This window comes from Sus scrofa, chromosome 18 (assembly GCF_000003025.6).
Source record: "Sus scrofa isolate TJ Tabasco breed Duroc chromosome 18, Sscrofa11.1, whole genome shotgun sequence".
Taxonomy (NCBI): Eukaryota; Metazoa; Chordata; class Mammalia; order Artiodactyla; family Suidae; genus Sus; species Sus scrofa.
Genome location: NC_010460.4, coordinates 55,281,480 through 55,298,129, shown reverse-complemented (window position 1 = coordinate 55,298,129; position 16,650 = coordinate 55,281,480). Strand labels below are relative to the sequence as shown.

At 44.5% G+C, this 16,650-nt stretch overlaps 1 protein-coding gene across 1 annotated transcript in view; it reads right to left on the bottom strand.

Moving 5' to 3' along the window:
* VPS41 (VPS41, HOPS complex subunit) overlaps positions 1–4,475 on the bottom strand; it is a 172,974-nt gene extending 168,499 nt beyond the window's left edge. The window contains exon 1 of the mRNA XM_003134906.6: positions 1,778–4,475. The gene's annotated coding sequence lies outside the window, so the exon portion shown is untranslated. The remainder of the gene's footprint in view (positions 1–1,777) is intronic.

Sequence of the window (16,650 nt, the reverse complement as noted above, 5' to 3'; positions counted from 1 at the left end):
CTCTCTCTTTCCTTCTCTTCCTTTTCTCTTTCTCTGTGTTCATTTTTTTAAAAAATTCTAGCAAAAGTCATATCATTTTATCATCTGTTTTCGTCACTTAATCATATTTCAAGATCAATTTCCAATAAGCTCATAAAATGTTGTTCTAATATATAATTTAATGGTGCACAATCAAATCGCACTCTGTGAAAATACCGTAGTTTATATAATCAACTCTTTTTCGGTTGCATACTTTGAGTACATTTAATTAACGTCGTCGTACATCATTTTGGTAGGTGTGCTAATGAAAGGCGGTATCCATTATAGAAACAAATACAGCAATAACCAGATGAGAAAAGCCATGGCTATTCATTCAGAGCCTGCTCCAGCATGGAAATCAGCCACCGTCACTGGCGTTTTGGCAGAGACACAGGTACAAGCAGAGGCGTGGTAAACTTCACGGTGGGAAAAGAGAAGGCTTCTGGGAACACACAGATTAGAGGCTGTTGGCACGGGGAAGCCATAAGTGAACCACCGGAAGCCAGAAATGCTATGAAATTGGCTAAGAATGCATATTTAGCTTTTTCAGGTTCTAAGTTGGAAGCAGGGGCGAAAATTAGGGAAGCTGTCAGTTATTAATCAAGTCTTGGCCACTTTCAGTCAGTTGTTACAGAAATTACTGTTTGGCTTCCTGGCTGTTGCTAGACAGCAGTCTGACTGCCTATAAGTCTGATTTAATAGCAGCCAGGTTTCCTGGGCTGTTGGTAAGGGGTTGATTTCCCGGGCAGGTTGCTGCAGGTGTGGGTCAGTGTTCTGTTTTCATATACGGTCTGGCCATTGTCTGTCTGAATGTTCCATCTCCCACAGTTTATATTGCTAAGAGTTGTGTAGGAGATCTCTTGACCTTCCTACCATCAAACATTAGTGTTTTCATTTTCTTAAAAATGTCATCAGTTTCGTTGGGGAAAAATAATACTTTACCTTTTGTCTGTTTGTTGTTCAAATACGTATAGGATGGTTTTATTCATACAATGTGATGTCAACAACATAAAGTGCATAGAAATTAAACCGGAGGAAAATATAACATGGTGAAGTGATTGCTTCTGTAGGTGGGATGGTAGGTCCCATCATTTTGTTTGTTTACATTCTTACGAAATTATTTTAACAAGTTCCACTTTGACTGCAGGATATAAACAAGGATGCAAAAGAAGTGTGATACCTGAGACCATAACCTACTTTCTGATATTGGGATGAAATTGCTAAAAAATTCCAAATTAAGCCCAACTGATTTCGTGTGCCTTCATCCTGCCCCGTTCCTGTGATTTTTGTCATTGTTCCTAAGAAGAGTTGTAGTTGAATTTATGCACAAAATAATCTCCTTGTAGATCAAAAAGCAGGAAACCCTCAGCGACTAAGACAAAGCATGCCATTTTGGTGCATTTCAGTATTCAGTTTCTGTGCAGGTTAAGCGAACACTGTGTTAAAAATACCTCATCAAGAGTTCCTGTCGTGGCGCAGTGGTTAACGAATCCGACTAGGAACCATGAGGTTGCGGGTTCGGTCCCTGCCCTTGCTCAGTGGGTTAATGATCCGGCGTTGCCGTGAGCTGTGGTGTAGGTTGCAGACGCGGCTCGGATCCCGAGTTGCTGTGGCTCTGGCGTAGGCCGGTGGCTACAGCTCCGATTGGACCCCTAGCCTGGGAACCTCCATATGCCGCGGGAGCGGCCCAAGAAATAGCAACAACAACAACAAAAGACAAAAGACCAAAAATAAATAAATAAATAAATAAATAAAATACCTCATCAAAAAAGGAGTATATCTTCCATCTATGTCCTCTGGACTTGATACAGAATGCATGTTTGCCGGGAGTCCAAAACACTGGTTCCTTTTCTGCCATCCGAGACGTAGTCCTTTACTTGTTGTTTCAACTTGTATTTGTTTGATTTCTGAACAGTCTATGTTTTTCATGTATTTGCTCGTGATTTTCAGTTGTTTTCTGCATTTTTCTACTCTTGCTCTTCTTTCTGCTGGGAAATTGATCTTTTTTTTTATTGACTTGAAAACTAATGTCCAAAAGACAGTTGGTTATTTGGTTTTGAAGCTCAGAGAAGTCTGGTGCTAGAGGTGAATGGTCTTTGAAGTACAAGGGGACTACGCAATAAAGGCAAAATGCAAACTAAAATATAATCTTTGCGAATATGCAAATTTGAAGGAACACCGAAGAGGATGTAATTTAGACTCAGTGTGGTGGTTCTCAGCTAGGTTCTGCGAAACAAGGGTGCCTTAATTTGGATAAAAGGATTTATCACTAAAATGAAACATTCACAGCATTTTCCCAATTCAGACGGGAAAATTAATTAATCGAGAACATATAACATTTAAAATTTTTCTCTTACATGTTTTCTTGGAGTCTTTGACTTTGCTATTGCTTAGCTACAAACAAGCACTAAAACCAAAAAATATATTTAAAATAGTAAGATAGCCACTTATTTTTAAATAAACATGTGCCCAGCACCTACAGCAGTGCTGGCATATAATTGGACCTTTATAATTATTTGATGACTAAATCAATTAATTAGGGAATGAATTCATTGAATGTATCTCCATTTCATTATGTTTTCCCAAGAAATAGACTTTCTTGGTGTCCTGCCACCATCCCATCTATGAGAAAGCGAGGAGACACTGAGGATTTAAGCAGAGCAGTGGAATGGCATGACGAGGGTGGTGTTTGGTCAAGTCAGAGGCCGCAGGAGGCCTCCAGATGGGCGTGATGGGCGTTGGTTGGAAGGTTCGGAAGACTTCACGGAGGAAGTACTGCATCAGGTGGTGCTTTTTAAGAAAATGTATCTATTTTTTAATTTTACTTTTTTAATTGAAGTATAATTGACTCACAATGTTGTGTTAGTTCCTGGTGACCATTCTTCAGCCTTATTTGTTTACATAAAAAGAAAACAAAGAACTGGGGATTCGTGCCCCTTAAAGGAAACTTTATGCAGGGATCATCAGAGGGCTTGTACAGATAAAAGGAAAGTAGCCTTAAAAAATGTTATTTTCTGGGGACTTCCGACTTCCATTTCTTCAAACAAGGAAGGTGGAGGTCCCCACTCCACCCTAACAACAAGTCAAATGCTGAACACGAGGGAAAAGATGAATAATTCTAGGATCTGTGTGAGGGGAGGGCACAGGGCAAAGCCCTGTCCTCTAGATCAGAGAGACCCACAGGGCGACAGGGAGAGTCAGGGCATCCCAGAGCAGGGACTCACACGGAGAAGCCACAGTGGAAACGAATGCCAGGGTAGGAACATCTGAACTGAATGTGACACAGTGCTGGAGGCTCACCGTGGACAAGCCTGACGGTTAGAAACTCTAGGGGCCCCAGTGTGTGTCCCCCCAGCAATACTGTGAGATTCGCCACCAGGAGCTCAATCAGCTTCCCAGGGTAGATACTGGGGGAAAGTCCCATCATGTTCCCAGGGAAAGGAGGCAAAAAGAAACCATCGTGAAGTCAGCTTTGTTCTTAACAAGGCCAGCTCTCAGGTAAAGTAGTTAACCAGAGCCTCACTCCCCTGGGAGAAGGGAAATACCTAATTCCAGCCCCACTCTAGCCATCCTGTCCCACCTAAGGAGGAAGGAAAAAAACAGAGAAGCACTTGTGGAGTTTAGAGTCCAGAGGCACAGGCTCCCTCAAAGCCTGAGACCTAATTACAGGGGCACTTTTCCTCCCTCCACGCCTTACACCGCATTACTAAAGGCTTTATTGTGGCACTTCTTTTTACCTAGAATATCATGGCCAGCTATTAAGAAAGAAGTACAAGGCACACTAAAAGGCAAAAGCACAACTTGGAGAGACAGAGCAAGCACCAGACCCAGACAGGGCAGAGACGCAGGAATGATCAGACTGGGAATTTAAAACAACTATGATTAAAACGCTCATCATATTCAATCAATACGCTGAAGGACGAAGTAGACAGTGCACAAGAGCAGATGGGCAGCATCCGTAGCGAGCTGTAAATCCCAGGAAAGAACCAGAGTAAATGCTAGCAATAAAAACAGTGTAATGAAAATGGAGAAATGCCTTGGATGGGCTTATAAATAAGCTAGACATCGCTGAGGAAAGTATCTCTGAACCAAAAGATATACCAAAAGAATCCTCGAAAATCAAAAAGCAAAGAGAACAAGACAGGAAAACCAAAAGAGGACAGAATATCCAAGGACTGTGGGACACCTACCAAAGGAGAAACAGGCGTGATGGGGGAATACCAGAAGGAAAAGAAGGCAACAGAAGAGGAGTTCCCGTCGTGGCACAGCGGAAACGCATCCTTCTAGGAGCCACGAGGTTGAGGGTTTGATCCCTGGCCTCGCTCAGTGGGTTAAGGATCCAGCGTTGCCATGAGGGGTGGTCTAGGTCACAGACACAGCTCAGATCTAGCATTGCTGTGGGCCTGGTGTAGGCTGTGGTGTAGGCCGGTGGCTACAGCTCCCATTAGACCCCTAGCCTGGGAACCTCCATATGCTGTGGGTGCGGCCCTAAAAAACAAAACAAAACAACAGCAAAAGAAAGCAACAGAAGAAATATTTGAAACAATGTCTGAGAATTTCCTCAAATTAATGTGAGACACCAAATCACAGATCCAACAGGCTCAGAGCACGTCAAACAGGGTAAATGTGGGAAAAAAAAAAAAAAAAAACCCACTACGACTAGGCATATCATTTTCAAATTACAGAAGACCAAAGATAAGGAAAAACTCCTGAAAGAAGGCAGAGGGAAAATAAAAAAAACACAAAATGCCTCACCTATAGAGGAATAAAAATAAGAATTACGTCTAACTTCTCCTCAGAAACCATGCAAGCAAGAAGAAAATGGAGTGATATAGTGAGAACATTGAAAAAGAAACAAACAAACAAAACCTCGGCTTCGAATTCTGTGGTCTCGTGAAATGATCCTCGGACAGTGAAGGAGGAACAGACTCTCAGCAAACGAGAACTGAAAGACTTTGTTGCGAGTCGGCCTGCCTTGCAAGAAATGTTAAAAGACATTTTTAAAAGTCAGAAACTCAGATCTACAGGAAGAAAGGAAGAGCGTCAAAGAAGGAATACGTGATGGTAAAACAAAACCTTTAATTTTCTTACTATTACCTGATCTGTAGTTACAAGTTTGTTTGATGATAATAATGTTTTCAACTACAATGGATACTTATGTATACATTTGTGTATATGTACATATGCTTATGTATATGCTTTTATATAAGTAAAACGAATGACAGCAAAGACTCAAAGGATGAGAAGAAAAAATTAGGATCATTTGGTCATCGTCAGATGCTCATACGATCTGTAAAGTGGTACAGTGTTATCTGAAAGTGAACTTGGATTAGTTGTAAATGGATATTGCAAACTCGAGGGCAACCTCTAAAAAATTTTTTTTAAAAGAAATATAGCTGAGGGGGTTCCCTTCGTGACTCAGCAGTTAACGAACTCGACGAGGATCCATGAGGATGTGGGTTCGATCCCTGGCCTTGCTCAGTGTGTTAAGGATCTGGCGTTGCCGTGAGCTGTGGTGTAGGTCGAAGATGTGGCTCGGATCTGGTGTCGCTGTTGCTGTGGTTTAAGCTGGCTGCTACAGCTTTGATTCAACGCCTAGCCTGGGAACTTCCATATGCCGCAGGTGCAGCCCTAAAAAGAAAAAAAAACTATAGCTGATATGCTACGAAGGAAGAGAAAATGGAATTATATAAAATGCTCAATGTAAACCGTAACAAGCAGAAAGAACTGGAAGTCAAATACTGTTTTTTTTTTTTTTTTTTTTTTAAAAAAGACAAGGACAACAAATAGAAAGTGTGATGAATACGGTAAATACGAATCTAACTGTATCAGTAATCGCTCTGAATGTCAGTGGCTTAAATGCACCCATTAAAAGACGAAGATTATCAGAGCAGACCACAGGAGACCTCACTACTCAGCTGGGTGTTGGCTATAAGAAACCCATTTTAACTATAAAGACACACATACATTAAAAGTAAATGGATGGAGGGGTTCCTGCCGTGGCTCAGCGGTCAGCGAACACGACTAGCATCCGTGAGGACCGACTGCACCCCTAGCCTGGGAACCTCCATATGCTGCGTGTGCAGCCCTAAAAGACAAAAAGACAAAAAAAAAAAAAAAGTATATGGATGGAGAAATAGCATGCTAGCACTATTCAACAGAAAGCAGGAGCAACTGTTTAATTGCAGACAGAGCAACCTTCAAAGCAAGAAAAGTTAGGGGGCAGTTGTCCAAGAAGATGTAGCAGTTCTTACCATGCATGTGCCTAACGACACCGTGTCAAACTACGAGAGGCAAAAACTGATAGAACTTCAAGGAGAAGTAGAAGAATGCACTGTGATAGCTGGAGAATTCTACCAAGAATGGACAGGTTGAACAGACCGAAAATCAGTAAGGACGTAGTTGAACTCAACAGTGCCACGAGTCAGTTGGATAGAATGGACATCTCTAGACTACTGTGTCCAACAGGAACAGAATACACATTTTTCTCAAGCTCACATGGAATATTCATCAAGATGGACTGCACTCTGGGCCATGAAACACACCTGAGCAAATTTTAAAAAGTAGAAATTATACACTGTCTCCCCATAGGCCACAGTGGAATTAAGCTAGAAACTATAATGAAAAGGTAATTGGAAAATCCCAAGATACATGGAGATTAAATAAAATACTTCTAAATAATACATGGGTCAAAGAAGAAATCTCAAAAATTTTTAAATATTTTGAACTAAATGAAAATTAAAATACACTTTATTAAAAATCAGTGCAAAGAGGGGAATTTATAGCATCAAATGCATATATTAAAAAAAGAGAAAAATCTAAATTCAGTCATCTAAAGTTTCCAACTTGGGAAATCAGAAAATGATGATGTATGAGAAATCTCTGCACCTTCCTCTCAATCTTGCTGTGACCTTAAAACTGCTAAAAACAGGGAGTTCCCGTCGTGGCGCAGTGGTTAACAAATCCAACTAGGAGCCATGAGGTTGCGGGTTCGGTCCCTGCCCTTGCTCAGTGGGTTAATGATCTGGTGTTGCCGTGAGCTGTGGTGTAGGTTGCAGACGCGGCTCGGATCCCTCGTTGCTGTGGCTCTGGTGTAGGCCGGTGGCTACAGCTCCGATTCAACCCCTAGCCTGGGAACCTGCATATGCCGCAGGAGTGGCCCAAAGAAATAGCAAAAAGACAAAATAAATAAATAAATATATAAATGAAATGAAAAAAAAAAACTATGCTAAAAATAATGTATTTTTCTGTATAATTAGAGTGGGTACAAAGTTGTATCTTACCAGTTATGATGGTAGAACCCTACTGGCCATGCTTTTCCCACCAGTGGCCATCGCTTTAGGTGGGTTGACCCTTACATCTAAGGATATATAAAAGGAATGGTGGCGTTTAATCTCTTCGTAAGAAGCAAAAGGTAACGGTAAGTGACCTGTCAAATATTACTCAGTAATGACTCAGAGAAGAGCCCTGGAAGGATTTTTTCTTACATTCATTTTCTTGGGATTTTTTTCTCAGGTTTTTTCCCTCATATGCGCATACAGAGGGCGGCCTGCACATGAGTTTTCAAACCTAGTTTGATTATGCTCTACTGTTCTGCAGCACAGTTTTTAAAACTATTAACATACCAAAAATGTAATTCCACATAAATTGGTATGGAGTTACACGATGGTTTATGCTTGGATAGTCTTCTATTGCGTTATCGTAATTTATGCAGCAGTCCCTTACTTTTGAATATTTATTTATTTTTTCTTTTCGCCTTTTCTAGGGCCACCCCCACGGCATATGGAGGTTCCCAGGCTAGGGGTCTAATGGGAGCCGTAGCCGCCGGCCTACACCACAGCCACAGCAACGCGGGATCCGAGCTGCGTCTGCGACCTGCACCACAGCTCACAGCCACGGTGGGTCCTTAACCCGCTGAGCAAGGCCAGGGATCGAACCCTGGGTTCCTAGTCGGATTCCCGTTAACCACTGCGCCACGACGGGAACTCCACTTTTGAATATTTAAAGTGCTTTCAATTTTTTGCTGTGAAGACATATTGTGATGTGCATTCTAACTTTGTGTACTTGCACCGTTTATAAATATTTCCTTAGAAAAATGTTCAGCGATGGAATGGCTTGGTCAGAGGCCCTTTGAAGTTGCCATAAGAGTTCTTCAGAAATATCAAGAAATGCCTAAAAAACCTCGTCTTTTGAATACTCTACTGTGGTAGTTCTGAATAATTCAGGAAGTCTTCTATTCATCTTTTGCATTTCCGTCGTCTGTCTCACTAACGAATGTTCCAGAGACCGTCTGGTCGGTCCCCAGACACAGACCTGCTTATGTGTAACCCATTTACTGAACTTCTTTCATATTTTTGACAGAAAAGCACAAAACTAATTTTTTTAACCTAAAGCATGGATTCAATCTGTTCAGAATCCAGGTGTTTAGCGGTGCCAAGAAAATGTATTATTTTATAGAGAATCTTTCATTTTCAATCAAAATTTTGAAACAAAATACTTAAACACATCCTGCCCATTGGATCCAAATATCATTTGTGAAACAAGGTCCATTTCTCAGCAAGAATCCAATTTCAAGGTATGTTTGTGGAGCAAGAGACTTTCTCTCCTATAAACCTGAGGCCTTTAAACACAAAGACACTGCAAATTGAGAAAGAGGAGGAAGAGGAGAGAAGAGGCGACGGGGAGGGAGGGTCTGCTTCACTAAGTAAAGGCCATGCCCGTCCTTAGCTGTGCCTCAAAATTTAATGTCGCCTGTGTTAACTGATTGAAACTTCACCGTCAGTTGTTTGCATAAATAGTAGTGTCAATGATTTCTAGCCAGACCCCTATTTAATCCGCAATACTGTGGCGTCTATACCTGCGGAGAAACAGAAAATACTATTGCGGTACCAGCGATAAACTAAAACACTGTGATGTTGGGGTGATGGTTTGTACTTACGTTGAACGTTGGCTCATGAAGAAAACCAAACCTCGTCATCACGCGGCTTTATTTTTTACTTTATTGTGTTTCTCTAGGATTCTAGTCGTCTCTTCTCTTCTCTTCCTCCTCTTTCTCAATTTGCAGTTATTCCAACCGAGGGGCTTATCTGCCATTTCAGGCATCACTGTCACAGGAGGGCCCCACGTCCTTATAGGCCCCTGACCCAGAAAAGGGTTTAGAGACTTTTGATTGTTGCCTTAAGGAGAGAAATGGCTTTAACCATTACTAGAGAAGACATATCCCCTCAAAAAGAGAGCTCCGCCAAGGAGAAAGAAGGACATTCCCAAAACGAGCATGTAAGGTAGCATCGTGGCCTAACGCGAAGCCAGACCTGCATCTTGCAGTCGCCCTTGTTAGATTCCCATGGGACATTTCTAGCTGGTTTGACAGCTACTGGAGAAAAGCAGTTGCTCCAGCCCCGCCATGCTTACGTAGCAGCACAAGAACCCAAGGCCTGACATCTCTAGTTGATGTAGCACCAACTTCTTTGGCATATAGATGCCTGGGAAGTTCTGGAGGAACCGCTCCTGCCGCACACCCCCCCCCCCAGCCACCTCCCAAGGCCATCCAGAATGTCCTCCTTTCATGCGTTTGCCTCGCTCTGGTTCCCGTAGTTCCCACTTCTAACGGGGATGCTCTAGCCTTGCTGTTCCCACAAGCCAGGTCCTACCCCTTCCCCACTTAAATCCACGCTGGAGACTCGCCGTCCTCCTTTTCGCTGTGCTTCAACACCTGACATTGGCAGGTGAGTGGAAAGATCTTTATGACACGATTTGCCACGGAGAAGAAGATCATGTCTTACCGTAGGTTGAGAGAAACGAAGGGCTTCCCTCTACCAAGGCTGCCCCTGGCCTTCTCCCTCTCTGAACTCTTTGCAGTGGTCGAGAAGGCCTGTTGGTACAGAAAGCCTGTTTGAAGTGTTCATGACATGGCGCAGTAGCCACTGATTGGACGGTCTATCCAGCACCCTCTCCTAGGCTTTTCCTCCCTGCCGCCCGTGCACCTCGCCCACCACCCACGTGGTGCCTGCAAGGCCCTCCCACTTGCTGGATATAATTTAATTGCTCTTCATCCCTTTCTCGGAAATTTTAGAAATAAGACTGCAAGAGGTCAAAAGATTTCCTGATTCTGTGAGCTATCCCAGAATAATTTTTGTTGTTGAAACAAATTTAGTTTTCTGATGCTTACAGTAAAATAAACAAGTAAATAAATGAATAAATAAAATCACTCACTCTTTAAACTGGTATGGACACACACGCACACACACACACATTCACAACTGGCTTTCTCCTCTAGGCCATCTTTCTGTCATATCCTCCTTGCCTTTGCTCTAGTAAATGGGCTTTGGTAACCAGGGAAACAGTCCCCATTCCCAGCCCTTAGGGATTAAGGAAACAAATCTCAGAATGAAAATAGGACTCAATTCCCTGCCCTTTGGATACAATCGGCACTCTCACCTCTCCTCTAGGTCCCCTCGTGGCCTGCAGGACTGTGCCACCCTTCTGTGAGCGGAACTTCAGCCCCCAGCTGATTTTACCACAGGCTCCTGTGCTAGATTTCAGATAAACTGTAGATGAGCTGAATACCAGACCGGAAATCCCTTTGAAAGGCAGTTTCAAGTTCAGGAGAAACTGTAATACGCAGCCCCTCAAAGATACTGGCTCAATTACCCGGTGCAGGGACTAGGTCAGCAGTGTACTAGCTTTGGGGTCCGTTCCTGGCTGATCTGGGGGCCGGGGGCCGTGCACGAGAGAATGTTCAAGATACTCCTGAGGGCGACTGGCCCGGCGGCCAGCCCAGAGCCTCCGGGCCATTGCCCTGGAGGATTCCTCTTGTGCTGAGAATACTTTGAGTTCAAATGAACAGATCTCCTCTCAGGTAAAAGGCCTGTGGTTGGAAGATAAGGCTCCTGCTTGTCTATGGAAAGGAATAAAGCACTAAACAACTAGGACTTAAACGCGAGCAGTACAGCCCTTGCTGAATAGGGTGCAATCCACTCTCACAGCATTGGATTTCTCTGTCCTTTGAGTTCTCATCTTATAATTCTTGGAAATCTTGCCTCTTCCAAAAACAGACTGAAGTGAATGACAGGTTTTTCTCTTCCTAATGATGTAAAGTATTGCTAAGTTTTCACTCTGACCCACAATGTGGAAACATTATCTATGGTGCTCCCTCTGTGCTAAACTGAAGCGTTGAGGAAAATATTCAGACGTTAGCTGTGATAGTCTTTGCAGACCTGGTATACTTTCAGTGTGATTTCATACCTGGGAAATGATTTGCTGTAACCCTTGGAAGATGCATTTGACAAATACATTTGTGCTGTTTCAGAGCCAGCTCTGTGGGCTGCTTCTGAGATTCCGAGTTTGCAGTACCCAGTCCAGAACATTCAAGTCGTGGGCACTTATTGTTTTGTTTGTTTGTTTTTGTGGGCGCTTATTGCTACAGCTATAAAACTTTTTTGTTTCATTGCTTTCATGACCAAAGGCTTTAAAAATATATTGACATTAAATCATTAAATATGGAAAAAAATTTGCTTTCTCAATGGGAATATTTAATCTTTCCAAGTACTAAGTAGAATTGATTTGTTTATTTATTTTGGCCGCACCCATGGCATATTTAAATTCCTAGGCCAGGGACTGAACCCAAGCTGCAGCTGTGACCTATGCCACAGCTACGGTAGCGTTGGATCCTTAACCCACTGCACCAAGGATTGAACCCATGCCAGATCCTTAACCCTCTGCTCCATAGTGGGAACTCTCAAAGTAGAATTAATTTTCATCTTCCAGAAAATTAAGAGTGTGCTTGAAAATCTCATTGCTAGGTATATCAACTCACTGTGCCTTAAAGGGTTTTATTTTGTTTCATTTTCTTTTGTTCTCTACCTACTGTATCCCACAGGAAGAAACTCATGCTACATCATGACCTAGATAGATCCATCACATACCCACACAACTGAAACCAAATTTCCATGCAGGAATACCTTTGTTTATGTGAGTCACACTGACAGCATGAAATTTTTCATTCTATCCAGTCTTATGCTATTCTCCCCTACAATATTCTGGTCCCCATTATGTTGATTTCATTATCTGCAATTGGGGTACAACCTTGCAATTTGAAAAGGACTGGATCATAATTTTTTTTTTTGTCTTTTTAGGGCCGCACCTGCCGTATATGGAGGTGCCCAGGCTAGGGGTCTAATCAGAGATGCAGCCACTGGCCTATACCACAGCCACAGCAATGCCAGATCTGAGCTGTGTCTGTGACCTACACCACAGCTCATGGCAATGCTGGATCCGTGACCCACTAAGCAAGGCCAGGAATCGAACCTGGGATCTAGTCAGATTCGTTTCCACTGTGCCACGACAGAAACTCCCGGATTGTAATTTTTGACAGTAAGAAAACAAGGCAGCTAAAGTAGACTGGAGCATCTCTGGTTTTTAACTTTCTAGAACATTTTCCCATCCCTTTCCTTTGATCTCCAGGTGATCCTGGCGGGACCTAATCACACAGGCTTCTTCACCACTTCCAGCCACGGAGATGAGCAACGAAGCTGGGCCAATACAACGCATTTCCTCCTGGACACAGCAATCCCTCCAGATAAGGAAGGATATTAACGCCAAGGCGCCTGGTTCAAAACTCCTCTGCTGGAAAGAGTGTGGCGGATGTGGCCTCTTCCTGCTGGGGTCGCTGAGCTGCAAGGACGTGGGTGTGGGTTGTTGACAGCCATCTTCATCTTGCTGCAGAAAAGCCTGAGAGAATAACAAAGCCGCCGTCCTCAGAGGGATGGCAAGAGGCAGAGCGCGCCCGGGCCGTGTTTCAGCACCTGGATGGAGGTGGGAGGAGTTCGAGCTGCCTCTCGCGTTGCTCAGGTCTCCGAGGTAGTAAAGTTTTCCCGTTCTTTGGGCTGTTTTGAACCGAGTGTTCTCACCTGCCCCGTGGAAGAGTCTGGATAGAAAGGTAAACCGGATGGACACAGGGCTTGATACTTGAGCGCAGAGAGGGCAGGCATATGCCTGTGTCCACGTGGGAAGGATTCATAAAGGCCGCCTCCCGCCTCCCTTCCTAATCTATGGAGAAAGGGGTTGTTCGCTGGTTTATGTGGCAAGATAATCAATTTTAAGAGGCTCTGAAGTGTTAATTTGCATGTCATCCCCCACCAGTCCTTCCACCCCTTTCTCCCAACCGCTCAGCTTTGCATCCTTTATGCAAATCCTCAGAAAAAGGAGTGACACAGCAGAAATGCAGAGCCTTGGCTTTGCATTTTTCTAGGAGAGCCCGAGGGAGATGCGATGCATAAGATAAAAAGCTTTCTGCCTGTAAGGTGAGTAAGGGACACCTGGGCTGAGGTGGGTGAGAAGTGAGGGGACAACGGGAGGACGTGGGGAGAGGCCCTGAGGAAGCGGTCACCCAGTTCTGCGTCTGATCCCGTGAGCAAGATCCACACCCGCGCCCGGGGCACTTCCTGGATCCATTCAGGCGAGGACCACACAGGACCTGAGCTGAGGAGTTTTGTTTGTCAATCTTTTTTTTTTTTGCTTTGTAGGGCCACATCTGTGGCATATGGAGGTTCCCAGGCTAGGGGTCAAATCGGAGCTACAGCTGCCGGCCTACACCACAGCCCCAGCAACGCGGAATCCGAGCTGCATCTGCCACCTACACCACAGCTCACGGTGATGCCGGATCCTTAACCCACTGAGCAAGGCCAGGGATTGAACCCGCAACCTCATGGTTCGTAGTCGGATTCATTTCCACTGCACCACGACGGGAACTCCTTGTTAGTCAGTCTTATGCTGAGGTTCAGTGAGAATCTCTCTTCCGTTGCGTTACCACGTGGCTGCTGCGTGTCTGGTAGAAGGACTGCCCCTCTCTGTCGTCATGTCCACATCCCATCAACCCCGGGTAGGCACTGCCTACCAGGATGCCCAAAAGCCCCCTGAAGGGGAGAGTAAGGGGCCTGGATATGCAGATATTCCTGAGGAGAAAGGAAAGCTCCCTTTACCTGAACTTGGATGAAGCAAGTTATTGCTAGTCTGAAGTTTCTTCAGAGTCAGGCAGGAATAATAATAATTAAAAGACCCAATCTGATCCCCAAGTCTTCCAACCACCACCACCACCACTCCACTTAAATATTATTTAAATATTAAATAATTACGTGTACACACAGGTCAGGCTGTACTAAACTCTTCTATACATCTTGATGTCACGGCTTCTCAGCGGAGAAGGATGTTAAGCAAGGTTAATGACACCCGGTGCCAGGCACTGATGACATGCAGCTGACAAGGCGAGATGCCCTCACGTTGCCCACAGTGCAGGGGACTGGTGGGGACAGAAAGATGTAGGTACCAGATCCCATTCAAAGGACCGATTGAATGGGAGTCTGCCTGGGTGGCCTCCCAAGGCTTCTTCCATTCTATCATCGGGTAATTATTATTATTATTTGTCAAAAACTACCCTGCTTTGTCACAATTCTCATTTCAGTTTAGCCATAAACATTCAACCTGGATAGTTCGATGCGGGAGTTTTCCTCTATTTCCTGAGGGGTAATATTCGGTGTTAATTACAGTTTCAAAGACCCAGAGTAAATGATGCGGGAAGGAGCCTCTGAGAGACCCTTCTCCCCACCTCTGTTGGTAGATTCTGGCGGGAGCGCGCAGGGCCGGTTCCATCGGCGGCGGTGCGGCCACAGGGTCCGGCCCTAATCACGCCCTTGCCAACAGGATGGCCTCCTTCAGTGCAATTTCCACTCCAGTGCTGTATCCATTTTCTTTCTCCTCTTCAGAGAAACAGCCGGCCCTTCCTACTTCCCCGCCTCCTCCCCAGGCCCCTTCAATAATTGAGGCTAAGCTGGAGCCCGGCACCCTTGGGCAGCCCTTGATTAAGACGCCATCGAGTGGCCGCCTTCCATGTCCGCGTCCTGGTCTCCGAGGTCAGCTCCATGCCATTAAGTGGTGCTTGAAAGAGACGGCTTAAGTACACGGCTTTGGGGTGGGTTCCCCCCCCATTTCTTCTTCTCAGTGAGCCTTTCTAAAGAAATACATTTCGAGCTAAGAGCTTCTTCCAGGGTGAAGAGTATGTCTGTATGTTTCAAGGAATTACAAAGCAGGCCACTCCCCTGCAGGCTGGTTAAGATGGAGCCCAACGGCTCTCCTGGAGAAGAGTGACCCACCATCCCGACCGTGAGAGAGAGGAATTTTCGCGAAGCGGAAGGCACATGCTTCTGAGGAGAGGATCTGGCGTTCCAAAAGACTTACACCTTAAGCAGAACATTCTAACTGGGTGACTGTGGACCCGACTAAGTCAATAACTCAACAGACCGCATCTTAAGAAAAGGCAGAGAACTTCCTTAAAACATGGCTTTTCTACATTCTTTTCATTCTAGAGACTCAGAGAAGGTATTTTGATGGCTCAGAAGCCCTTTATGAACCCCTAACCTGGATGTAGGAAAGCTGTAGTTACTGCATGTTGACCTTTCATAATAAGCACCGTTCACCCCTCCCAGCTCCCAGCCCCAAAATGAACTCCACAGGGTTCAATCCAGAAATCAAGAACTACACGCACTAGGCGTTATGGCCAGGGTTTAACTAACCCTGTCATGTTTTGGCAAAAATTAACCGGTTAGATTATTAAGGACCAGATACTGAACTGAAGTGCCATTGCTGATTTATAGTTGCTATAATGGGCACCTCTCTGAAAACAAAAACATTAAGATGATTTATGTTCTTCACCTGTATGGTAGCAACTTCATCTCATTGTTAGGTGCCAGGGCTGGCAAGAGAGAGGGAAATTTCAGATCGGAAGGACTGGCTGCCCAGCCCTGGCTGCCTCCCTTGGCCGAGGCCATTTTTCCACATCAGTGTAGACAGTTCTCAAGGTTTTTTGGTTTTGTTTTTGTTTTTTTAAGAATCCAAGCCAAAGGAATAGATGGCTTTAGGCAAGAAAGGTTTACCTCTGGCTCCTGATGAAAAGGCTCAGTTCTCAGTTTCTAATTTCCTGTTCTGGAATAGTCTGCGCAGTATGATGGGCACATAGGAAGTTTCCCCTTCTAGGAGAAAATGCATCTCTGAACTTCAAGGGGTAGCCTCCTTTTATTTCCCTGGGATACCGTGTTAGTAGAACACCACGGTCTGATATTGACGGAAGAGACCGTATGTGGGTCTTTTCCTACAGGATCAACTGTAACTGATCACTGATGAGAAACAGCATCATAGTAATTCACACAAATACTATGCCATTCACATATAGTTACTTCTCTTTTTTTAGGGCCACACCCGTGGCATATAGAGATTCCCAGGCTAGGGGTCAAATGGAGCTGCAGCTGCTGGCCCATGCCACAGCCACAGCAATGCGGGATCCGAGATGTGCCTGTGACCTACACCACAGCTCACGGCAACGCCGGATCCTTAATCCACTGAGCAAGGTCAGGGATCGAACCTGTGTCCTCATGGATGCCCGTCAGATTCGTTAACCACTGAGCCATGATGGGAACTCCCGCATGTAATTACTTCTTAATTTCTCTCAGCCTACTGGAGAGTTAATCATGACCATGACCCTTCTCTACTCAAAACAGTCCACCAACTCCCCTTAAACTACAAGCTAAAGTCTAAATTCTTTGGCCTGACACCTAGCATCCTTCAGGAAGCGGAATGGAAAAT